The sequence below is a fragment of the Suricata suricatta genome, chromosome 2 (assembly GCF_006229205.1).
Source record: "Suricata suricatta isolate VVHF042 chromosome 2, meerkat_22Aug2017_6uvM2_HiC, whole genome shotgun sequence".
Classification (NCBI taxonomy): Eukaryota; Metazoa; Chordata; class Mammalia; order Carnivora; family Herpestidae; genus Suricata; species Suricata suricatta.
The window spans coordinates 1,919,720-1,945,603 of record NC_043701.1 but is presented as its reverse complement, the minus strand read 5'-3'; the positions used below and the strand labels follow the sequence as shown (position 1 = coordinate 1,945,603).

General features: G+C 54.7%; 1 long non-coding RNA gene across 1 annotated transcript; it reads right to left on the bottom strand.

The window, feature by feature from the left end:
* Window positions 1-310: 310 nt before the first annotated feature.
* On the bottom strand, window positions 311-6,005 carry LOC115276958. Its single transcript, XR_003902133.1, has 3 exons — window positions 5,911-6,005; window positions 1,257-1,458; window positions 311-946 (listed from the first exon to the last, which is right to left on the bottom strand). It is a non-coding gene; the product is annotated as an uncharacterized LOC115276958 (long non-coding RNA).
* Between the last annotated feature and the right edge of the window lie 19,879 nt (window positions 6,006-25,884).

Below are 25,884 nucleotides of genomic sequence, written 5' to 3'. Positions count from 1 at the left end.
TGGGGTCATTGATCTCCCTAACCTCCACGCCTCATCTGCCAGTGTGGACCGGAGTCACTGCCAAGGGCCGGACGGACTCACGTGGCAGAGACTGCAGGTGGACGCTGAGCACCGCACCTCGCACTGCGGGGACCTCGCAGCCTCTGTGCTGAGAGCCAGGGCTGGACGGACATGGCGTCCGTTCCCACCCCTGTGACCACCCGGAGGCGGAGGACCGTAGGCCCACACAGGACTCACGGCCTCTCTGCTCCGTCCCCAGGGAACAGGGCCTGCCTCCTCCTCACGTCAGCGGCTGCTGCTCACCCCGACAGCTTGTTCCACGGGGGCACCCCCCTCGGGCGGCACACCGGGCATCACCCCCTTGGGGGCGCACCCTTCAGGGACGCACGGGGCATTGCCCCCTCGGGGGACACCTTGCCAGAGGAAAGAACCAGGGTGCGGAAACAGTGGGGTTCACACTATCCAGAGCCTTACGTTCGGGTGACGCGCTGCTCCCTGACACCGTCTGCTAGGACAACACCGGGGCGCTGTGCACATCCGTCTTCAGCAGCTCAGCAGACGCTGTCGGGCTCAGACTGTCCTCGCGCTGTGGGCCCGGCAGGGACCGCGCTAGCTCGTCCAGTCACCCTCGCGTGGACAAGTGTCCCGGAGAAGGGGTGCGCGCACACCACAGGCCCTCGGCCAAGCCCCTCACCACTCTCCTACGTGCTCTTGCTTCAAGCACAGACGTCGGGACCGGAAGGGCCCCTGCCGACGTCTGGTCCCATTTCTCCATCTTACAGAGAAAGAAGAGCCGGAGACCTGGGACTTGCCCGAGGCCGGACGTCAGGTAACGTGGCCGCTCGAAGCTCCGAGCCTCCTTCCCGGCGCCGCTGCGCCTCTGTGGCTCGCGGCGCGTCTGACCTGGTCCTGGGAGGAGCCATCCCCACGTCACGGAGAAATGAACCTGTGGACGCGGTAGAAACAAATGCGGGGGGCGCTTCACAAGCCTGACGGAACCAGCACCTCCACAGTCAGCCACGTGTCTACTGAGAGAGAGAAACTGAGGGTGGGTCATCCGGGGGCACAGCCCCCACGGACACGACCTGACGGGAGCCCGATGCAGGTCAGTCCAACCCACCGGGAATGCTCACCCACCACACGCGGAGGCCGCGCCCACAGAGCCGGGATCCACCCCTCGACGCCCCCAGGCTGCGAGCTCAAAGCCGAGGGACAACAGCCACAGACGGCCAGCCGGGCCTCAGGCGGCCACTCACCGCACGCCCCTCCACGGAGTCTCCCCCAGCCCCGCCGGTGGGGGCGCCCTCCTGACCGCCAGTGTGGCGCTGCCAGACTGGAATCGGTGTCTGCTCACATAAACTCTTAGAATGTCTGACGTGCCTCCACTTATATTCTAGCAGTAAGTCACTTGTGTCACAGAAATCCGGTGAGCGCTGCGCAGCGTTTGCTTCTAGCTGCCTGTTAAATGGGAACATAAGGGCAGAAATAAATATACACAATAAATAGTCTCTGCATCAACGAGCCCGAACTTCTAGCACAGATGATGCGGCGGAAAGCAAATGGCACGCCACGCTTATCGGTCAGGTGAGCTGGCAGCACAGAAACAAGTGGCCTGCAGAGGAGGGTGAGCGGGTTTCCCCGGGAGGCCTTCGGTAGACCCACCAGCCTTTCCAGGTCTCAATTCTTCACCAAATCAAGGAATTTTAATTCCTAATCACCTCACTCCTGGGTCTTAGAGTCTCAGGGAAGACTCTGAGGTGCAGCCTAGGAGTTCGATGGAGAAAAGGCATATCAACCGTTGTGGAACCTCAGGCTTTGAATCCATTCCTGCCAAAGCCAGGTGTGTCTTCCCCTCTGAGTGTTATAAAGACAATCTCTAAATGTCTTCATTATTTTTGCTCAAAACACCCTTTCTCGCAATCTGTGGTCCTTCCTAAGGAGCGGGGCTCAGCCACGGGGGTGCCCGCAGAGCCGGCAGGCAGAGGGCACGGCCTCGGGAGACAAGGCGCGGTAGGTAATCATTCCAATTGCCAGACTCTGTTCTTGTGTCTCCAGCTTCATTGTCTGTTGTAATTTATCAGTGAGGCCAAGATTGGCTCAGCTCTTGGAAAAACAGCCCCATCTCTGTGTAAGAGACCCTGCCAAGAGGTGACCGTTTTAACGAGGAAAATCATAAAGCGTCAGGGACGGAGCGGGCGTTTTAGGGAAGGTGACTCCTCTCTCCTCAGGATTATGCTCACAGAGAATCGTTACCGTCCTCCTTGCCAAAGGCTTAAAAACTCATCTCCACTTTCACTTTTACAGCAACTACTAATCTGCTACCACTCACGTCTCCGTCCTAAAGGCACCGGTACTTCAGCCCGCACCTCCCCTACGTCCGTTACGGCTGCGCCGGAGCAAGGTCAGAAACGCACACACGGTCCAGACTGTTGAGCGTCCACAGAGTCGTCAAACACAATCAGGCACAGCTTGCGTTGGCGCAGTGCTGCTGGTCAGCTGGGCAACGCTGCTCACGCTTGCCCCTCGCGGTCCCCGCCACACACGCCCATCGGTGAGTAAAACGACAGTTAGCAAGCCCTTATCTCTTCTCAGCCACGTCTCAGGTGTTGTTTACAGTACACTGGAAAGGGGGTGCGTGGGGTTTACTGTTTTGACAAGGAGCCACGATTGTCAGGTCAAAAGAATTTGAAAATCAATGCCCTGAATAGGAATTCTGGGAAAGAAGAGATTCGGATTTGCAGAGGGAGATGAGAAGACTCAGAAGGAGGAAGAATGAAGGAGACAAGCCAGCGTTGGGAAGAGGAGTGAGATGTGCACCGTGCAAGAGAACACGGGACGCGTCAGGGAGCAGAAATAGCGCAAACAAGAGGCAAAGAGGGGGCTGCAAGGGGGCTCAGAGCAGAGGTAAGAGCACCCTCCATTCAGTGATGACTTAAAGTACCTGTGAGACCCTGTGGATGCCTGCCCTGTCCGAAACGGAAGAGATCATGTAAGACACAGCCGCGTCCTCAGGGAACTGACACGGGTAAGCTCCCGGCACGTGCCACGTCTCCTCCCCCCGCGCACCTGCCTGAGGACACCGGGCCGCTTCCACGGCTTGGCGATGCTGCGGCAAACATGGGGTGTAGACAGACCCTCCGCACGCCCTCTACATTTCCTCTGGATCTGGACCCAAAAGTGGGGTTGCTGGATCACACGGCGGTTTTTCTTACCTCTTTTCTCAAGTCTGGCGATCTACAGCTAATCGTTACCTGAGCCTGTTTCTCAAGAGCTCTTACATGTTGTATTTGTGCTCTTGTTTTACTGAGGTAAGCCATGTGGCTGGTTTTTAAAATTCAGGAGCCTATGCCTTCTTGCGAGGGTTGCTCACCTCTGGGCAACAGTTTTCCGATAGGAGCTGCCACTCACCAAGTGCTCATCCTGTTACCCTAATCCATTTCTCGCCGGTATTTTAAAATAGACTTTTTAAATTTTATCTTATCATTGAACAAGGAGATTCCTTCCCCTGTGTCATCTGACGAAGCTACACATCATCCAAGGTCAGATTCTAAGCCACGGGAATTCTCCTCACGTCCAGGGTTATCTGTACGAATACGTTCACCCAGACTTACTCCGTCCAGTCAGTCGAAGCAGCAGCAGCGCAGGGCTGCTCCCAGCGAAGAGCTGCGCTCCCCCGAACACACGGAGATGTGTGGACTACACACAGCCGACTGCACCGCCGGCCCTGGGACCCTGCCTTCTCTGGCCCCCGAGCCTGCAGGCCACCTGCCCCGGGGACCTCCGGCCGCCTGCCCAAGCGCCATCCCTCATTCCAAACGATTAATGACCAGTGTCTCGAGGGTCAGGCCACTTGCTCTGGAGAGGGCGGCTCTGCCTGCACGGACGGCTGGCCTCCCAGGTCCCTGGGCTCCTCTGTGGCCCTCTCTCTCCTTGGCAGCTTCCCTCATACGTTGCGTTTCAGGCTTACAGATGTGTCCTGATTCTGTTGTAAAGATGGCGCTTGCATTTTTATTTTTCAATTTTCTTGCCGCTTTCAAGATGATTTTCAAGATATGATGGAAAATGCCCTCTTTACGTAGCTAGTTCTGAACAAGAATGGCTCAAGAAATTCAGAGTGGAATTTTACACACAGAGAGGAAAACAGGAAACAGCAAGCCGTCCCGAGGTCTGGGGCCAGGAGGGCCTTCTGGAACACAGGGCCGGGGCTGGCCGAGCGCAGGAGCCGGAGGCCTGCGGGCGCGTGGAGGAGAAGGCTTCTGTCCCGGCCCCGCGTCCGGCCCGCACGCTGCAGGGTCAGGGGTGGCCGCTCAGGGGGCTGCACACACGCAGGGACGGTCTCGCTCCCAAACACTAAGAACTGCGTCCTCACGGAGCCCAGAGGCAGGGAGGACGGCGGTCTTGCCGAGACCCCCCGGCGACATCGGGGCGGCGGCAGCGGTCAGACTCTCCTTCGCCTTTTGTTTTATTTGTTCTCCCCTCCCCAGTCTTCTCCCAGCTTCTCAGGGTGAGATGAAAACTGCTTTCTGCTTCGTTTTGTCCACGATCAGGCCGCGCAGATCAGTGTGAGGAGCACGGATGAAGAAACACTGTAATTCAAGGGTGTGTGTGTGTGTGTGTGTGTGTGTGTGTGTACCTATGTGTCGGTATGTGTGCGTGCACGTGTGTGTACATACATGTCGGTATGTCTGTGCACGTGTGTGTCTGTGCACGTGTGTGTGCGTGTGTGTGCATGTGTGCGTACATGCTTGTGTTGCTATGTCTGTGCACGTGTGGGTGCGTGTGTCTGTGCACGTGTGTGTACATACATGTGTCGGTATGTCTATGCACGCGTGTGTGTACATATGTGTGTTGGTATGTCTGTGCATGTGTGTGTGTCTGTGTACGTGTGTCTGTGCACGTGTGTGCACATGTGTGTGTGTGTGTGTGCACATGTGCGTGTGTGTGCACACGTGCGAAGACGGACGTGAAGAACAGGAGCCTGTCTCTGTCTGCACGACTGTCATCTGTGACCAGACGGCTCCCTTCCTGGCCTCCGCTTTGCTCAGCAGGACACGTGTGCTTAGAATGCCAGCCGGCAACCGAGAGGCGAGCTGGGACTCACCAGGCCTGGGAGGGGTCGGCCTGAGAAAGCGGGAGCCCAGGGCACCAGGTTAAAGAGAACACACCCAGAATAGCTCTCTCACAGATTTCCGGGGGCCTTGCCCTGCTGTCCCCACTGCTGATCTGCTTCTGCCTTCAGGGCACCAGCGTTCTCCAGGCTGAGCCCAGCGACGGCCCGAAGTCACGCGACTGTGCCTCCCTGTGCCTCTGTGCGCACCGCGCCTGCCCGTGCTCAGGCCATTCCATCCCGATGCATAATTAATAGAGGGAAATGCACGACCCCATCCCCATTTTCTGTTGTTTCTGATTACCAGATGGCTCAGTAATAAACCTTCTTTTCCACGAAAATGTCCCGTTCTGAGACAGATATCACCCAAGGCCACAACTGGACCGTCCAGCTTCACCGTCCGGAAAATCATGGCCGGGGTCAACGCTGCACGAGAGACTTCCTGAGAAAGGGGACGACACCCGCCGGCGCCTTGTGGGAGCTGCACGCTCCCCGGCCGCGCACGGCTCCCGTGAGCACGACCACACGGTCCCCAGCCGCGCACGGCTCCCGTGAGCATGACCACACAGTCCCCAGCCATGCACGGCTCCCGTGAGCACAGCCACACACTCCCCGGCCACACAGGGCTCCCGTGAGCATGGCCACACGCTCCCCGGCCACGCACGGCTCCCATGAGTGCAGCCGCAGCCCCAGGACAAGAGGCGGTGAGTGTCTGCCAGGGAGGGGACACAGGTCCGGGTCACTGGGCTCGCCCCCCCACCCCTGTAACCGACTGTCCTCGTGAAGCCTGGCACTGTGCTCACCTTGGGTTTCCTGTGAAGAAATGCCAGGACCAGGGCACCCGGGAGGCTCTGTCGGTTGAGTGTCCAACTTCGGCTCAGGTCATGGTCTCACACTTGTAAGATGGATCCCGTGTCGGGCTCAGAGCCTGGAGCTGCTTCCGATTCTGTGTCTCCCTCCCTGTCTGTCCCTCCCCTGCCCATGCTCCTTATCTCTATCAAAAATAAATAAACATTTAAAAAATCTAATAGAAAAAAATTAAAAAGCAGCAGCAGGACCCTCCCCACTCGAGGCTGGTGCGGTGCCGGATGCCCCGTGCTTCCCTCCCGAGCGTGCACGGCGACTCTGCTGCTCACGACAGCACCGGGAGCAAGAAAGGAGAGAAAACAGCACACGGACGTGTTTACTTACGTGCTCCCGTCACTCGGGAAGAGAGAGTCATGGGCCGACGCGTCTCGGGAACCTGCTACGGCCTCCACGCTGGCTGTGGTGTTGAAGTCGCTTCTCGTCCGTATGTCTGTTTGCTTATCATGGGAGGGGACCCCGGCGAGCCACGAGCGACTGTAAACATGCCTGATTCTTCAAGACGCCGCACCCAGAACCCGAGGCCGGAGTGCGAGGCCCCGGCTGCTACAGGCAGCCGCGCGCTCCCCTCGGGGCTCAGGGTCCTCATCGTGAGGACAGTGGGGCACATCCACCGGCCACGCACCCCACGGATGCCGACCACGGCGTGGGAGGTGCCGGCCATGCCACGTACCAGGCCCGGCTCTGGGGGCTCGCTCGGCAGGCCAGAGGAGCAGGCGGCCGGGGACGGAAGGCTAACTCAGCGGGGGCCCAGGCTCCCCCATCAGGAACATTCTGCATGGAAAGTCTTGGCTCCGAGCACCCGCCAGGGCGGATGTGGGCCGTCACCGAAGCGGGACCAGCTTTGCTCAGAAAGCGACCAGGAGTCTGAGGAGACACTGGTTCCATCATTTCTTCTTGGAACGAAGCCGAAACTACAGAAAACCCTCTGCCCGCTGCTCACCGATGCGGGGGCCGCAACTTGTTCCCTAAAACACTACATTTAACCCGCTTTAGGCCTCTGTGGGCCGAGCAGCCCCTCCCACTGGCATTGTCACCATGCGGCTGAATGTGGGACACACAGTGTGTGAGGCCACGTGTATTTCAGCTGGGTTGGTCCAAGAAACTACAAGGGCCCTAATACCCAGTGACAGAAGTTGACGTATCAAAGGATTCATGGGAACACCAACAAACAATAAATCACCATTCCGCTGCCCCTCCCCAAAACTAAATTCCTCATTTCACAAAGACCGTGTAATCCTCTCGTTTTCAAACACATACCACGGCACCGGTGTTGTGCTAGCAGCAGACACCTTCCAGCAAGGGGAATGTCCAGGCTGCTCGTTAACAGCCCTGCTCGCGGGGCTCCGGCCCGACACGGGGCCACGGCGGCACCGAGGGGATTGCCCGCGGCAGCCCTGTCCGCTACCGGCCACGGCCGCACAAAGGATCCACAGAGAACCCGCCCAGGAAACCACGCTCGGTGTTTTCCAGCCCCTAAAAGGAGGGTAACACAGCTATTAAATTAATCGGCACTAAAAGCGTGTAATAGTTACCTAATCTATTGCTTTTTAGGTGACTATTAACTCCAGTGTCGGCCATGACACGCCTCTGGCCTGCCCAAGGAGCCGGTCACCACCTCCGTCTCTGGGGGGAGGCGAGGGGCTGGGGGGGGCGGGGGGAGGGCATTCTTTCGCTTTGACCTTGTATCCGAAGAGTGTTTGCTCTCAGACAAGTACTCACCTCGTGCGGGGCCAGCCTCGCGGAGCCTGAGGCAGCGCGTCACTCCGTAAATGGTAAAGGACCGTGGGTTCGGAGGTAGCTTGTAACTCTCAGATGTTGGGGAAAGTTCTTCCAAGGAGGAAATCGCGTTCCGTTCCCGAGGAGAGGGCTGCCGGGACCCCTCGGCGGGACGGGTGAGGGCACAGAGCCCCCGGTCGGTTCTGCTTCCCTGGGTTCCCCTCATGTTCCATCCTGCCTTCCAGGAGCGAGATGACCCTGGGAGAGAAATCGTAGCAATGATCACCCTGCGTTTGCTCGTGCTATTGAAAAATGTTTTTAACCCGTCAGCCTCCTTCTGAAGAAAAATCATTTAAAGATGTGCAAGTCCATGGGAACTATTTGAGGTCTGACCCACGTAAAGGACTTTCTGTCCAATGATCGGAGGGCCCGGGGCCGCCCAAGGAGGGGTCCGCACGCCTTCCGCAAACCCGGGAACCCCCTGGGCAGGCGCTCTCTCACACCTGAGTCCTGGACCTCACACCTTCACAGCCTTGGACTCACGGCACAGCAGGGAGGTTGGTGTCTCCACCAGCAAGGAGTCCCTGGGCACAGGCCTTCTCTGCCTGGCTGTGCGCCGTGTTCGGGGGCAGAGAAACACCTGCTGAGTCCGGCCGCCCTCCTCAGGGACACAGACGCATGTTGTTCTTGGGAGCAAGGCAGGGGTTGAGCCTCCGAGCCATGCAGCAGGAAGCTTCTGGAAGGACCGGGCTGCCCTCCCCCGCCCTGGAGCGCCGTGCCGCCTGCGGAAACCCGTCCAGCATGAGGGCTTTCTGGGAGGGCCGTCCACCGTCCACCCGTCACTTGTGCTGAAACCGGAAGCATCTGCAATCCGCCTCCGAGTGGCGCTGCCTTCAGGGGGCCCCCCTGACCCTCAGCTGCTTTTTCCAGGACGACAGGGTGGAGGAATCTGGGGCAGAGACGCCCCGGGGTCCGCCCCCCCCCAGCCATCCCTGCACTCCGGGCCTATGGCGGTGGGGACTGTGCACCCGGCAGGGCCCGGGGGGGGCAGGGGCCGCGGAAATACACTGCGCACCCGAGAGCCTGGGCTCAGACGACCACCCGCACGTGCGTGTGCACAGGCGTGACTGTGCGGACGTGTCTCACTGCAGACACCGCTAACGCTGGTCATGCGGGAAAGACCCCCTGTGAGAGTCAGAACGGCTTCAGACACTCCAGCCACACCCCCCGCCCCTCCCGCGGCCCAGCCACCCCCCCAAAGGCCGTCATGGGAGAGAGAGCCGCACCAGCAACGCGAGCTGACCACACTCCAGCCTGCCGCGCCCCTCCCCCGCCCCCACAGCACCTCCCGCCCGGCCGCTCCTCCCTCTCGTCCCTCTGTTTATATTTTGTCTGGCACTCAGCTTTAGATTGTGTGAAAATACCGGACACTCCACCCGCAGAAGCGTGAAGGGCTGGGTGAGGTTCCGGTAGCTGAGCAGGGCAGCCCCGTCGGAGCAGGTGGTCCGAGGTCGTGTGCGAGCGCGGGGCCGTCGCCTCTCACGCCTCCGTCTTCTCGGAGGACTCTGCTGCCCTGAGTGTCTCCTCCCGTGACTCACTTGTGAGGTTCGTGGTGCATCAGAGGCCAGGTGTTACCCCCCACACTCCTCGCACGGAGGGACCCCCGCGTTCGACTCCACACAACGCAGCAGGACGAGAACAAAGTCCTCGGGAGGTCCAGGAGCTCATCCAGACTGAAGGGGCCAGGGGAGGGGCTGGGCCTGAGCCGGGTCTCTCCGACCTCGGAGCAGGGCCGTGTCCCTGTCCCTGTCACGCTGACGCCACAGCGCCCGGAGCTGATTAACTGTCTCGTGCCCGTGGAGCCGCAGTCGAGGCTCCGCAGGGATGATCTGCCCTGCGCCCCCACCCAGACCTTCCTGTGACACCATGTCACTGCTGGCTCTGTGCTGCCCCTCCCGTCCTACCAGGGAAGGCCCGGCATCTCCGAGCCACGGGGCCCTCGGGGACCTCCCCGGTCACCGTGAGGGCAGCTCACCCACCCTCTTCCTCCTGCTGTGCCCCGGCCACACGTGCTCCCGTCCGGCTGTGGCCCCTCCGGGTCTGGGGTCAAGCTGCACCAGATGGCCCCCCTCCCTCCTCCCTAGTGTGTCCCCCATTATTAAATAAAGGTGATTCCTATCTCTGCCTGACCGGGGTCACGTGCTGTGAACTACGTTTTCTGGAAGTTGGGACACGCACCTAACATCTCACCATCTCTGGGGAGGCCAGTGTGCCCGTCGCCCGCAGGTGACTGTCCAGCCTCCTCCCCTGGGACCCAGCCCTGGAAGCTGCCCCCCCCCCCCGCCTCCCTGCAGAAGGACCGATTTTTCCACCAGGTGCACCAGGAAGGGAAAAGATACCGAAGGAAGCGTCTCAGCAATAACGCCCCGTGCCCCGGGGAGGTCAGCGCTCCTGACGCAGGGCCGTGGGGAGGGTCTGGGGCTCGGCCGCAGGGGTGGTGTCGGCACGCTTCCTGATGCTCTCTGCCTGTCTGCGCGAGGTGCTCTGCGGGCCCAGACCCTCCCCACGGCCCCCCGGGAGCGCGGCTTGTTTATGGGCCCAGCGCTGCGAACAGCTGTCTTTCATCATTTCCCTCCAATTAATTTGGGCGAATGTGTCGCCGCCTCAGCAGACAGCAGGTGTTGATTATAATGACATCAAGCAATATTTATCAGGTGCCAACATTTAATGGGCTTTTGCGAAATCAAAATGGTTTTGTAACCGACAATGAAGTGTCCATCTGAGCTAGAAAGTGTGTGCCATCTTGCGTGGTTCCTGTTTGATGGTGGCCAAATGCAAAGACCACTCTGCGGCGCGCCGTGCCGCTCACAAATCCTCGTCTGCCTCACAAAATAGCAGCGTGCTTCACAGAGAAGAGCAGGACTTTCAGAAGAGGTGGGGATTTACAAGTATGTTTGGAATTCAGAAGGACTAGAGACACTGTGGTATGTGTCTCATTCTGAGCCCAGAGTCCTTCGCAACGGAATGAAACGCCGAAACGGGGGCAAAGGCTGGTCTCCTTTCCTTCCACGTGGGAGGAACTGTGAAGGTGTTTATAGCAAAGCTCCCTCGGAGAAGATCATCTGTAGTTACGCAGCTTGTTTATTGTGCCAAACCAACGCTGTGCTTGAAAAGTAACGTGTTACCGTAGAGACAGCACACGGAACTGTGGGGTGGTTTTTTTTTTTTAACCAGGAAAAAAAATCACAACTGTATTCTATTCACTATCTTCTCTGCAAAAGAGAACCCAATTCTCTAAGGGCCACTGAACATGTTTCCATCCATCCTGCTCTCTGAGGACAGGCTTCCCCGACTCCTGGAGTCTGGTCCAAACGTCTAACTGGCCAGCGATGCCCCAGCAAACCCGGGCTGTGACAATTTAACGAGAGCTCCGTTCACAGCCCGAAGGAGGAGCGGCAGGAAGCACGGAGACGCTGAGAGCTCTAGTGGGAAGTTTTTCCGAAGACGCCTCCTCTGTCGGAGCTGGGGTCCAGCAGCGCTTAAGCATGGGGCGCGGCGTGCTGAGCGAGAAGCTCACGGACAGGCACAGCAGCGAGTGTGACAGGTGGCCTGGAGGCGGCGTCATGCCACCGACACCACCCTTTACAACTGGGCTGTGCTCATCGGGCTGTGCAAACAGCAAATGCCCCCTCCCACATCACCAGCCTGTCCCTGCTCTCCAAAGGTGTCCCCAGAACGCGAGGCACTGGACTGTGCTCCAGCCAGACCGGGGCGCTGCCCCCACCCCACCCCCGCCCACGGGGGCTCTGCGCAGACAGGCTGCCCCCACTCCGCCCCCCTGGGCAGCCGTCAGCTGGGGCAGCGGGGCACTGGGCACCACGTGCCGTCCTGCCAGGTGGAAGGGAAGCAAGCACCCAGCTGTCTGTCTGCCCCTACTCCCCGCCCCAACAAAGGCACAGAAAAACACACTTTACTTAAAAAGAAAACGATTAATTGGTGCTTTTAGAAATAAGCACAACACAGTAGGAGGTGCCTGGCTGGCTCAGCCGGCGAAGCGTCCAACTGGTGAATTCGGCTCAGGTCATGATCTCATGGTTCATGGGATCGAGCCCTGTGTCAGGCTCTGCACCAACAGCGTGGAGCCTGCTTGGGATTCTCTCTCTCCCTCTGTCTCTGCCTCTCTCTCCCTCTCAAAATAAATAAACTCAGGAAAAAAAAAAAAGCAAGTACAACACAATATAGCTAATTTTTAAGCGAGTGCCACACTTAGAACGAAGAACAAAGATGACAACGGTCAGTGAGTGGGGAGTGAGGGACACGCCCAGCACCCTCGCCCTCTCCAGTCCTGTGTGTGTCCGCGCTGGGGCCACCGGCCCGGGTCCCAGCTTCTAGGCTCAGACGAGCAGGGCTGGCCACCTCCCCTGTACCCAGCACGGGGCCAGCAGTGGACGAGTGGTGCGGGGCAGAGCGGTCAGTGCAGACGCAGAACAAAGTGGGCCGAAGGCCGTGAACACGGCTGTCAGAGGGCAGCGGGGGTGTCGGGATGCAGGGGTGAGGCTGGAGGAGCCACGCGTGCCCGGAGGGATGTGGGTCAGTGGGTGTGAGTGCTCGAGGGCAAGGAACAGCCCCACAGGGGGTCCTGCAGAGAACGCAGGGGTCTGTGAGCGAATGGAAAAAGCACATCTTTATTTTCACTAACCTGTTTCTGAACTCCACGGTCCCATCAATGATGAATGAAGGCACCCCGGCCTGTCACCTGTACAATCACGGAAAAATTTGGGTCAAGTGACAGTCGCATAAGATCTCCTAAAACTGCGCCCAGGCTCAGCGCTGCCCCGGGTGCCCCCCCCACCCTCAGCGGTGGCTCGAAGCCACCAGGTCTTACAACTGAGTGATTCTGCTCTGAAAGTACATATGTTACTATGCCTCAAATTTGCTTCATATTGCTACAACATATGTTTCCTCTGAAACAACACAGCTCAACATGATTTGTTTCCTTCAAAATTCTATGTGTGTTATTTTACGCACTGAGAAATCTTATTTTGGGAAGGGGCCCAGAGGCCTCACCCAGAGGTCTGTGGCAGTTGATTTTGGAAATAACAATAAAATTAAGGAAACTCTAGGTGTACTAAATCTCTCTCAGAGGTTTCTCCATCAATGCCATGTCTTACAAATGACCTTTTCATAGTAGCTGAACAGCAGTGAGTTCCAAGGTAATTCAGCACAAAAAAATAGGAAAAAGAAGGAAAACCACCTCTACAGAATTTTAAAATGATGAAATTCAATATCCACTTAGAATCTATTGCTTCTGGAAAGCCATGGATGGAAGAGAATGCTCTCACCCAGATAAAAGACATCTTCACGAGATCTACATCAGGCATCCTCCTTTGTGAGATGTAAGCTTTCTCTCCACGAGGTAGGGAATGCTGGCCGCCCTCCCCACATCTGTCCAACGGGACACCGGAAGGTCTACGTGCTAACATTAAGCAAGAAAAGGAAACCAGATGCACAAGGATTGATATAGAAAAAAATAAAACTGCCGTGATTCACAGTTGATGCAACTGTGTTAAGTGTGAAATCCAAGAGAATCTATAAATTACTAGAACTGATAAGTGAATTTAGGAGGGTTCCTGGATTGTGGTCAACCTATAAAAATCAATTGGCTATCTTCATACTGACAGCAAATAATTTTTAGAAAAGAGAAACGGTGACATAGCACACGTTTGCAGTGCCCTGGGCCGCGCCCCCCTGGCCAGCCTGACTTCAGCACGGCCGTGGTGGACAGCTCCACACACACGCATGCACCGCCCCATGTCAGCCACACACATGGGGTCCGCTCGGCCGCTCCGGACGCTCATCCAAGCCCTGGAAGCCCTCCTGGTCTGCGCACAGACACCCAGGAGTGCAGGACAGTAACACCCCTGGAGGCAACCCTCAACCACTGCAGGGACGGGTTGGTGGCAGATATCCCAGCCCGTCCTCTGATGGGAGGGTCCCAGGACCCATTCCCTGTCTCCTGTGAGTCTGAGTCCCGGCTGTCCACGGCAGCACAGGCTCAACAACACCTGCAGTGTTGGCTTTCCCCTCTTTCCTGTCCCACACTTGCTGCTCCGCCTCTTGGGGCCACATTCTAAATAAGCTACCTGCTCCCTAATCCCTGTCTCAGGCTCTTCTTTAGTAGAGTATAAACAATGACCATTTACAGGAGCACCAAATAATATGTACAACTGTGAATGAACCTCACAGAAGATACGGAGACTTCTCTGCAGAAAACTGTAAATGAGGATTATAAACTAAACGACTAACGGTCAAGTCTTTGTGGATTGGAAGACCACATCTTGGTAAAGACACGAATTCACCAGAAGTGATCTATATATTAAATACAGCGTTAATCGAAACCAAGAAGACCTTTTTTTAGACACTTGACAAGTGGATTCTAAAATTACATGAAAATTCAAGGAGCAAAGAAAAGCCAACATACTCTTGAAGGAGAACAAAGCAGAAGACACGCTCTACTAACCATTAAGCTCTTTTAAAGCTACAGTAATTAATATGCTGTGGGATTGGAGAAACAATAAACAAACGGACAATCAGAACAGAAGGGACAGACAGACAGAGACCCCGAAATGAACACTCTGTTTAATACAAATTCAGCACTAGGCCGTGGGGAGAAGTTATTCTTTGTAATGAAAAATTCGAGAACAATTAGATACGATACATATTTTCAAAGGCCTTATTACTTCACACGGTGCATTTAAGTCAATTACATGTGGTTTGTAGAAGGAACCGCAGATAGTAAAACAAGGAAGCTTGTTGAAAATAACACAGGAAGAAACATTCACTCTTTCTACTTATAACCTGACTTACTGTCCACCCTCCACTAGCCGAGGGCACGAAAGACGACTGACGCTAAAACCCTGCTGTCCATCGCACCTTATAAACAGAGGACAAGCCCTTTAGTCTCACGTCACGACTTTCACTTTTAATCACGTTTTAGTCGTTAACATGATGCCGTAGTCTCCGTGTTTTCTTGATGTACTTTTGCCTAACCCGCTCATTCTTTAGGTCCGTAGTTTACAAGTGGTTTGTTTTTCCTTCTGAACCATGATGATAGGCCTTGTTTTTCATTCAAAATCATAACCCTTTTTTATTTATTGTTATAACCGATACTTATTTTTCTTGCTATATTTATAATTTCCATTTTATAATTTCTTGTTGTTCGTTTTCTATACTTTAAGAAATAGAATGTAAAAGGTCTCACTTAAGAAATTATAACGAAGTAGAAAATATCTAGAAATGTAAAGCATCTTGGGAAATATGCGAGGCACATATGAGAAAGATTTACAAACTTACCTGAGAGACGTAAGAAAGGACTCACAGAGAGACAGAGCCTGGCTACCGCATCTGCTAAGCTAAGGATTACAACACTTCCAGCCTTCACGTTAACTGTGTCTTGCCATTTCAGTTACCATTTCCATTTCAAATAGCTTGATTGCTGCTTTTATAATTAGATGAATGAGTCTAAAATTTATACAAAAATAATCTGGCAAAAAGTACAAATGTAGCTGAAAATTTCATGGTCAAACATGCACTGCCACAGGTTGCTCGCGCTCTCTCTCAAAATAAAATAAAATAAAACTCTAAAAAACAAAGCAAGTTAATTCAAAGAAAAGAACTAACAAGACTGCATTCCCTACGACGCTGGCGGAGGTTAAAACCCACCCTTGTCAAGTCTTTGGGGAAACGGAAAGGGTCACGTGCCCACAGTGTTGGTGTAAACTTGCTGAAGGTCCATCTGGAAAGTGTAGCAAAAGCCTTAAAAAAACATGAAGCACGTTGGTCTGGAGGCTTCGAGCCCAAGGGGCTGATGCTAAGGCGTCAGGGAAGGCCACCGAGACCGTCACCAAAGCAGGGGCTCTGGTACCAAAAGCCGGGAAGGCCGTGTTCCCCGGGAGGGTGGCGCCATGGCTCTGCTGTCCGTGGAGCGGGGTCCTCCGGGCTGTGGGAGAGCACCACATACTTGGGGAAACGCCACAGGACACACACATCGTTTCTCAGGTGGAAACTGTGTGTGTGGTGGGGGTGGCAGGGAGGTGGAGACGGAGCCGGGGGAGGACGGCGCTGCAGATGACACGGTTAGTCGGGATTGGGTCTCGTGCCACCCTGTTTCCAGAGAAGAGCAGACGGCTGAGACTCGACGCCCCCGCAGGGCCGGGCGAGGAGGACGAGGCAGAGGGGACACAGAGCGGAACCTCAGTGTCCGCGGCAGGTGCCCGGCCACGCCCGCGGGCCCAGGGAGCCGGAGCAGAGACGCACCTCCGGGTGCCCCGCCTGACCCAGCACGGCCACCGCCGCGGACCCAGGGAGCCGGAGCAGAGACGCACCTCCGGGTGCCCCGCCTGACCCAGCACGGCCACCGCCGCGGACCCGGGGCACGGCCCACCAGCACCCGCCCTCCTCGGGGGGCTGCCAGCCAGTGCCCGCAGCAGAGGGGGCCTTGGCGGAGAGCGGCAGGTGCCAGCACGCGACTCCAGGAGCGGGATGCCCCAGGACACGGGCAGGGAAGCTGTGGCTGCTGGTGGAGATCGCCAAGAGGAGGAAAGACGGAAATCATCCTTGCAACCATCCTGAAAAACCCAAAAGTGAAACCCCGTCTGGGCTGCTCCTGGGCAGCACACACGGCAGTAAGATCCTTACAGCCGGCAGCGCGGGGCAGGCCGGGCGCGGGAGCAGAGAGGCAGGGTGTCCGCCCCGCCAGCTGGCACGGGACTGGCTGTGTAGACGTGGCCTTGCTGGGAGGAGCTGACTGATGATGTGGGTTTCACCCCAAATTCCGGAGTGGCAGAGGTGCACAGAGGGCAACCCCAGGGCCAGGAAGGAAGGGACGACCTAGGAGGGGCCAGGTCACCCCATCACCCCTGAGGCCACAGTGCTGTCTCAGCACGCGCTCACCTGCTCTCCACAAGCACCTTGCTCCCTCCAAGTGCAGTCAAGTGATGCGTACAGTCACCAAACCCGGTATTAACAACGGGGCCTCAAGTATTGTCCATCATGGACGTCGGCTCGCCGTCCGGCTGTAGACAAGAGAGGGCTCGCTCCTTAATGCTGCTCGTTTCCCAGTGCCCTCGTCTGCCAACTCACGGCAGAGCCCACTTGTCCAGGCCTGCCTTGTAGGTCCTTTCCCGGGATGACCTGAGGGCTTTGACACGTGACTCCGAGTTTGCCTGAACCACAAAACAAGGCGGACGAAACCCCACACACCCTGCAGGGGCCCAGGAGCGCGGACGCGGCGCGGGATCTCGGGGCGCGGGCCCGGCCGGGAGCCCGCTGCGCCCCTGCCAACGGTGCCCTGCGGTGAACCGCTCCGGGAGCGCTCAGGGCTGCCCCAACAGGGACGTAGGATGACAAGCGATACCAGAAACGCTGAACGTGGAAACTTGTGATGGGGATCTTGGCAGGAGCGTGGACTCCATAATGCCTCTCAAATCCAATCGCAAATTTGTAAATCAAATCAAAAGTATGTGAAATGAGCCCAAGCGGGAGAGATAAGTGGGGCTGAAATAAAAGGAGGTAACATATTGCATTGTGATGCTGAATTTAAAGATGAGAGCCCGTCTTGGAGGGAGCTAATCACTTTTTGGCAGAACAGTTTCCTTTCCAATGAAAGTTCCTATGCAGACTATCAAGTGTTCCTCAAAATAGTTTCTGCCTCATGTTACCTTTATTCTGATCTTTTTAAAACCTGCCATTAAGCTGAGTTCGACTCTTACTGCTCCAGCACAAGGTCGGTGGGAAGCAGTGTTCATGCGACCGGAGTGTGTGGCCGGATCCGGCGCAAACTCCCGCCCCAGGCCGCGCCTGTACCTTTCCACCCTGCCTGGCAGTGGACAGACCAAAACCACACGCACCCTCCCCCCGGGCTGTGGACTGCTCGTGGCTACACAGGTGCATAGACACTGGTGTCACAGACCTGCACGGCTAAGAACGGATTCCACAAACATCCATGGACAGAAAGTGCCAAGTGATGTCTAAAGTTTTTTTAATGTTTATTTATTTTTGAGAGACAGAGAGAGCATCAGCAGGGGAGGGGCAGCAAGAGAGGGAGACACAGAGTCCAAAGACAGGCTCCAGGTTCCAAGCTGTCAGCACAGACCCCAACGCAGGGCTCGAACCCACGAATGTGAAATCATGACCTGAGCCGAAGTCGGACGCTTAGCTGACTGAGCCCCCAGGTGCCCCATCAGGTGACGTCTGAAGGGGCACCTGCCACCTCCACCGCTCCCCCTCTCCTTGCCCCAGAGTCTGGACAGGCCCCAGGCTTCATGGAGCTTCTGGCCGAGGAAGAGGAAGGTCCGCGTGGTGGGGGGCAGACCGGAGGCACAGGGCTCGCCGCCCCTGCACACAGGCAGGGAAACCGAGGCCCCTCTAGGTGGCAAGACTGCAAGCGCAATATTGCGTTGGCTTCAGCCTGGGACCTGTAAGTGGACGAAACTGTTTCTAAACACACCCATTCGAAGCATGAGTGGGTCCAGCCCATGGGCAGACTTCCAGAGCACAGCCTCCTCGTCCCGCAGAAGCGGCTGATACCTTCACGTTGTGCCTCGGTCTTCGACCTGCACGTCCTGACCCTGGCGTCCAGGTCTCCCTGGGCCGGAAGGTGTTTTCCACGCTGCATGCATTCTGCGCTCCTGGGAGCAAACTCTCAGGGTCGGTAGGAAACACGAACAAAACAGAACAGAAGCCCAAATCCGCACGGCCGGAGAGGACACCTCTCCTCTCCAGTGGCTCAGGAGGGACGTGGTGGCTCTTCCTTACCTGAGACACAGGACGTGCCCGGCGACCTCACACACGGGCACATCTTACCTTCTGTGCTCACACCGCTTCCATCGGGCTCTGCAGTTTACAACCCCTGCTTGGGGCGTGCAAGTGTCTTCGCCCACATTCTTTTATTCTTTTTGTCCTTCCAGCGCGAGCGGGCTTTCTTTCATGAGCACACAAGGTGACCGTGCTCACAAACGCTCTGTTTTTTACGAAAGTATCGTAGGTGCACATCTTGTCCTCTGACCGAATCGAAAGACGCGGCAGGATGTGGCCTGTATCTACGCCGTGCACCCCGCTATCCAGCATCATGCTAGGCACCCAGCAGGAGCGCGATGAGTATTTGTTGATTAATGGAACTTGAACAGTGAAAGACAGGCCTCTTTGGGGAGCTCCAGCCTTTAAGTGGGCCAATTAGCTTGTCTGCTCCCCGTCACCACTGATGGGGTATTGTGAATCACCCACAACTACAATCAGCAGATTCAGGTACTCATCATTGTGAATAGCTTGCCACTCACTCAGGCGACCAAAAATAGCTGTACAGTAAACTCTCATTATGCAGGAGGATGGTAAGACGGGGCATTCTGATTAATTAAACATTCGGGTCAGTAAAAAAGAACACATGTATGCAGAAGACCATCTTTCTCAAAATGAGACTATAACGAGGTGTACTTAGCACTAAAATCGAGCCAAACATGATGTCGCTGCGTCACTCAAGAATGATGGAGAGCCTCACCTTAGACCCGGGCCGTGAGTGCAGGGCCTCAGTTTGGAGAGAAAATCTGTAGCTCCACAAATACAGCGCATTTGAAAGAGAGGCTGAAATCCTCCCTGACTCCCCGTGGGTCCGTGGCTCCATGTTAGCATCCTGGGATCAGCCCTGGTCTCCCGCGCAGAGACTCGCTGACTTCCGGGAACTCCCTGGCCGCTCTCACTCCGGACAAAGGGTGATCAAAGAACACTGGTTCTAGATTTTAAAATGAAGCAGAAGAAAGTTTGGGAGGAAATTTCCAGGGAGCTTGAATGTGAGGCGCTCCCCTCACCCCCCAGAACTTTGTCTCTCTTTATAGGAATTAGTTAATCGATATTCTCTCTTTAAAGTTCTATTTTGGTCGCACACAACAGCCATTCCGGCAGCCACTGAAGTAGTTAAAATTAAATTTTGGCCTGTTTATACAGCTTGTATTCAACTTTACATTCATTCTTTCGAAGATTATCTAACGAACAAAAGACGCATGTGTCAACTACCCTTTCTGGGTTTTCAGCTTGGGAAACGGAGGTTTCTTTGTGCGCGTGTGCTCAGAGGCATCTGAGCAATAAAATACTCCTGAATGAGTAAAATGACCTTGAAGCACATCATGGCTTCCACCCCTGGTCCCACATGAGGATGACCCAGGAGTCCTTTAAAAAGCCATGCCCACCCCGGGGCCTGAGATCTGTTTTTATTTAAATGTTCTGGGGGGGCGAGCAGACACAATTTTAAAATTTGGGGAGCCTCTAACCCAAGTTAAAAGCTGGGACTGTGGTAGACACAAACATTGAGTTTCTGAATTAAACATGTATTAAAATGACAAATATTTGGGGTACCTGCGTGACTCAGTTGGTTAAGCGTCGGACTTCAGCCGAGGTCATGATCTTGCGGTTCCCGAGTTCGAGCCCTGCGTCGGGCTCTGTGCTGACAGCTCAGGGCCTGGAGCTGCTTTGGATTCTGTGTCTCCCTCTCTCTCTGCCCCTCCCCTGCTCGTGCTCTGTCTCTCAAAATGAATAAATGTTAAAAAAAATTTTTTATAAGAGAGAAAGATTTGTCTTCTCTAAATAGGAGAGGAAATTCACATTTCTGCGGGCAAAAATGACTATGCCGCGGACATGTATCTGAGGAGGTGGCTCCCGCACTTCTCGGGAGGCACCGACGGAACCCTGAGATTCTGCATCCTTTTCCCATCCCGCCTCCCTCACCTTGCTGCTCCAGATGGAATTCCAAACCCGTAAAGAAAACAAATGAGCACACGCTTCTCCTCCTTCCATTAATTTCAAAGTGGCCAAATTCCTCATCAAAAGCACAGAACACACAAGTGCCCCGTAATTGGCTCCCACGCGTGCACACCGGGCACCCAGGTCTGTGAAGCAGATAACATCTCCAAGCGTGTCTGCCAGGGGTGGTGCTGGAAGCTTCCGTATCACGACATCAAAGCCCTTCGGAGATGAAAGGGCATCTGTATATTTGCATCATAAACAAGCTTTACATATTAGATATTCCAAGAATCTTTCATTTTAACAGGTGGAAAAACACGGCTCGAAGCACCTCGAGGCCCGGAGCCTCACGTGCGGTTGCTGACTCAGCTGGCGCGGCTTTGATACAAGACTGCAATTAAGCGCCGCGATGAGCGCGGACCCGTCCGGCTCTTTGTGAGCCACTCGGTGTTTACTGATCCCGGTTTGTGTGAACAGTCTCTCATCCCTGGGGCGCGGCTGCACACGCATTTTTACAGGGACGACTTTCACTCCAGGGAACCAATTTCAAAAATGTTATGTCCTTTTCTGAGGTTTCGTAACTTAATTAAAAGGGGCAACTGGGTGCGTTTCAAGCTGCTTCCTGCAAGGGAAGATGTGCGCTGCTGGAAACCGGGCGAGCGAGCCAGGACGAGGGCGCGCCCGCCCCGCGCCGGCCCTTCGGGCTCCGGCTGCGGCTGCGCGGCGGTGAGTGCGGACCGCGCTCTGGGCCGCGGGAGCGAGATGCCTTCCTCGACGGCGACGGCGGCGGGGCTGCGCTGTCCGGGCACCACACCCCGCTCTTCACCCGCGTGATGAGGCCAGGGGACCATCAGGAATGACGTAGGAGCGGACTTGTTGCCTTTAACTGCACCCACTCACGCTTGCTGGATTCCTTCGAGAAACTTTCCAAGACGGCTTTTGAAACTAGAATACAACGATCTCTCTGATATCACGATCCGCTTCACACACAGCAGACTTATACACAAAATACCTCACAAAAACATGTCTCCATTTAAAATAACGTTATCCAGGGGTGTCTGGGTGGCTCAGTCGGTTAAGCATCTGACTCTGGATTTCGGCTCAGGTCATGATCTCATGGTTCGTGAGATCAAGCCCCACATCCGGTGTGCTGGCAGTGAGGAGCCTGCTTGGGATTCTCTCTCGCTATCTCTCTGCCCCTCCCCCCTTCCTGCTCTCTCTCAAAAATAAATAACTTTCAAAAATTAGAGTAAAATAATGTCACCTAATATTGCAACTATAGTTTGTTTCAGAGATCCGTTTGGAGTGTCAGGAACTTGAAATAAATAAATTGGCGATTTAATGACATTGACGTGAGACACATTTCACGTCAGCATTACTAAAGATTCTATTATTTCATTAAGTGTATGAAAGAAATACCAACGACGCGTGTTTCCTGGGCCTCCCTTCCCCCCCGAGGGAGCAGCAGGTGCCGCCTGGGAGCGGGTCACAGCTCCACACAGCCCCTCACCGGGAACCGGCCTCCCGCCTGGCCTGCCGCCCCGTCCACTCACATGCACGGCACTTTTATCTGGGCGGCTTTAGGAGGACTGCTCTTTGCTAAAATCAATATGAGAAGACAGCCATGCTCTCAGAACCCTGGGTGTTCTGCTGGGAAACGTGAGACTCAGAGGTCAGAACAATCCAGTCAGTGAGACCGTGTTCCGACGGGCGCCGAGCGCAGCACAGCAGGAATGTGCCGGACGTGGACCGCATCCCTCGGGGGTCAGACCCACTGCAGCACGGCTTGGGACACGACGCTGGGACATGACCCTCGGGCCGTCTGCCACGAGTCTGCCCTCCCTCCTGGGCGGTGGCACAAAGGACCCTGTGTGCCATGGTCTGAGCAGGTGGGCACGGGTCATGGGTCAGTACAGCTCAAGACGTTATGCCAGCCACGCCGTGTCATCTTCTCTTGGGGTAAAGGCACAGCATTGCTGAGCCGTCTCGGCTTTCTGTGACCCGACAGCAACAAGAACGAAAGGGTCCTGGGACCACGGGGGGTTCCCCAGACCCTGCTGGGCTGGAGGCGGCTATGAAATCCCCGTTCAAACGGCTCTCTTCTCTGTCCCAAGCCTCTGGCCCCACACTGGCCCACCCCGCCCCTCTGCATCCCTTCGTCAGGACCCAGGGCCACCCCTTCTCCCCCCGCAGATCACAGGAAAGCCCGGCGACGGGCCGCAGGCCCACACACCCCCACCCCCACCCCACCGGCCAGGCCCACACCGAGCCGTGCTGCCATCTTGGCTCCCCACCAAGACAAATGCAGAGGCCTTCCGGGGCTCGGTGGGAGGGGTGCAGTGATGCCCCGCTCTCCCTCCGCGCAGCACTCTCTGGAACCTTCCCCTGTGGGGGCAAGGGAGGGGTAAGGTCTTCTGTCCCCTCCACCGCCCCCTTCCCCTCCCTCCTTTCCAGGGCTCTCCACTCCCTGTGCCTCCCGCCTTGGGTCTCCTCCACCTGACCTGTGAGGTCTGCTCCATGGACCTACGCTCAGCGGCCAAATGGGGTAAAGGACCTTGGAAAAGATTTCCTCTCTAGACAAGCCTGGAATTCATGATGATTGTGTCATCCTAAGACTCCTCTTTGGGTTACCAAACAATGAGGACCAATGTGCTTGTATTTCCACTTCTGTCACCAAGCCAGGCACCCGCAAAGGGGGATCGCGGGGTGAGGGGGTGCTGGGGGTGGCTGCAGACAGGAGCAGAGGACTCCTTAGAGCACTGCTGGGGTTTAGCCATATTTATTAGTCTCCCACCAGAGGGCCAGGGACGCCTTCCTGGAGGCGGTGGGATCTGAGCTTAGCGGGTGGGGATGGGCGGGGCAGGGGTGACGCACCGGGTGGCGGAGGCGGAGTGCACACAGACTCAAGCCCAGGCCCAGGAAGCTCTCACGAACGGTGTAAACCTCCTAAACACCTGTGGAAACTGGGGTCTGTGCCGACACGGAAGTCCCTGAAGCTGTCCGAGTTCGGTGCGTATGCAGACCTACCCCTCAGCTTCCTAGCCAGTGAAAACCTGCTCTTGCAGACGTTGCCGTGAGGCTTTGCAAGGCCCCCAGGGCCAGAGAGACCTCCAGCAGTGCCGCCGGGACACAGAGTGCACCACCGAATCCAAGGGTGAGCACGCATTCAATCCCATAAGGAGCCGCCGGACGTTTTCCAGAGCAGCCGCACCGTGTTCCAGATCCACAGAATGTGCTAGAGGCCCAGCCACTCCTCTTCTGGCAAATGTCAGTCATTCTAACGAATATGGAGCGGGTGCCATTGTGGTTCTGGCTGTGTGTTCCTGCTGGCTGCGATGCCCGCACATCTTCTCTGCCCCTTCGGCCACGTGCGCGCCTTCCTGGGTGAAGTGACTATTCGAGTCGTTCTCCCATTTTTGTTGCTCTTTTTAATGTTTATTTTTGAGAACAAGAGAGAGACAGAGTGCAAGCAGGGGAGGGGCAGAGAGAGAGGGAGACACAGAATCTAAAGCAGCTCCAGGCTCCGAGCTGTCAGCACAGAGCCTGACACAGGGCTCAGACCCAGGAACTGTGAAATCATGGTCCAAGCTGAAGTCGGATGCTTAACTGACCAAGACACTCAGGGGTCCCATCACCCATTTTTTAAAATAACGTTTCTTTTTTATTATGGAGTCTAGACATTGCATCCTTGATACAAAACCTTTGTCTACTTTATGTCTTGAGAATATTTTCTCCTAGTCTGGGTTTGCCTATTTTCTTTCCTTAACTGTGTTTTTTGTGAACAGAAAAGTCTTTTAAGTCTAATCAAATTATTCTCTTATGAATATTATTTAATGTGTCCTGTCAAAGAAACTTTTGCCAGCTTCCTATATCATAGAGATATTCTGCAATACTTCCTCTTAAACACTTGCTAGCTTTAGTCCTTACTTCTGCATCTATGATCTATCTTGGATTAATTTTTGTTTATGGTATGAGGTTAGCCAAGTTTCTTTTCTTTTCCTGTATCGGTATCAAGCTATTCCAGTAATATCTGTTGAAAAACCTTATTTTGGGGGCGCCTGGGTGGCTCAGTAGTTTAAGCCTCCAACTTCAGCTCAGGTTCGTGGGTTCGAGTTCCGCATCAGGCTCTGTGCTGACAGCTAGCTCAGAGCCTGGAGCCTGCTTCCGGTTCTGTGTCTCCTTCTCTCTCTGCCCCTCCCCCTCTCATGCTCTGTTTCTCTCTGTATTAAAAATAAATAAAACATTAGAAAAAAAATTTTTAAACAAAGAAAAACCTTATTTTTCCCATTGAACTTCTTAGTTGCCTTGGGCAAAGCCACCTGACCATACGTGTGGGCTCTAGAATCTCTATTTCATGGCTCTCCTTACATCTTCTTCCATGAAACACAGCTTGATGGCCGTGCTTCCTGATCCGTCCTGCCGTCCCGTCATGAGTATCTCAGGATAGTTGGGCTCATCTGTATTCTAGTCTATTCCTTGTGCTTCCATATCAACGTTAGAATCGCCTAATTATTAAAATTCTATGAGATGCGATGGGTATGTCTTCATTTACTTAAGCATTCCTATCTCCTCTCTGCAAAGTTTGTGAGTTTGCAGTGTATATACGTTGCACGTCTTCTAACTTCATTTCTAAGTATTTTACGCTTTTTTTGCCACGTTTGTTTCTTTTCCAATTGTTTACTGCGAGTACATAGAAATCCAATTGTGTTTTTGAATAGTGACCTTTGTATCCCAAGACTCTGTGAAATGCACACATGTGTCCTAATAAGCTGTTGATGTTGTCAATAATTTAGAATTTTCTGTGTAGACAATCAGGTTGTATATGAGCAGGACGGTTTTACTTCTTCACTGATAATCCAGATTATGTTACGTGAAGGCTTTCGTCACTGCCTTTTATCAGTTTGGGGAAGTTCCCTGAGAGTTTTCATCTTGAATAGGTCTTAGTTTTTCATCAAATACTTTTTCTGCATCTATTGGGATAAATACATCATTCTATTCTTTATTAAATGAGTATGATAGATTAAGTGGATTTCCAAACATTAAACCAACTGGACACTCACAGGATAAAGCTCATTTGGTCACAATGTATCCTTTTAATGTATTGTTGGATTCAGTGTACTAACATCTTGTTAGAGATTTCAACAACCTTGTTCCTAAGAGATAATGTCTATAATTTTTTTCTGTAGTTCATTTGTCAGGTTTTGTGTCACAAATATGATACCCTCATAAAATTCATTGAAAGTTTTCTTTCTCTATTTTCTAAAAGAATATTTTCCATCAGATACTCTTTCCCGCTTTGTCAAAAATTAATTGGCCGTACATTTGTGGGCCCAGCTCTGGGTTATCTATTCTAGTCCATTGGTCTATGTGTCTGTTTTTGTGCCAATACCATACTGTCTTGATGA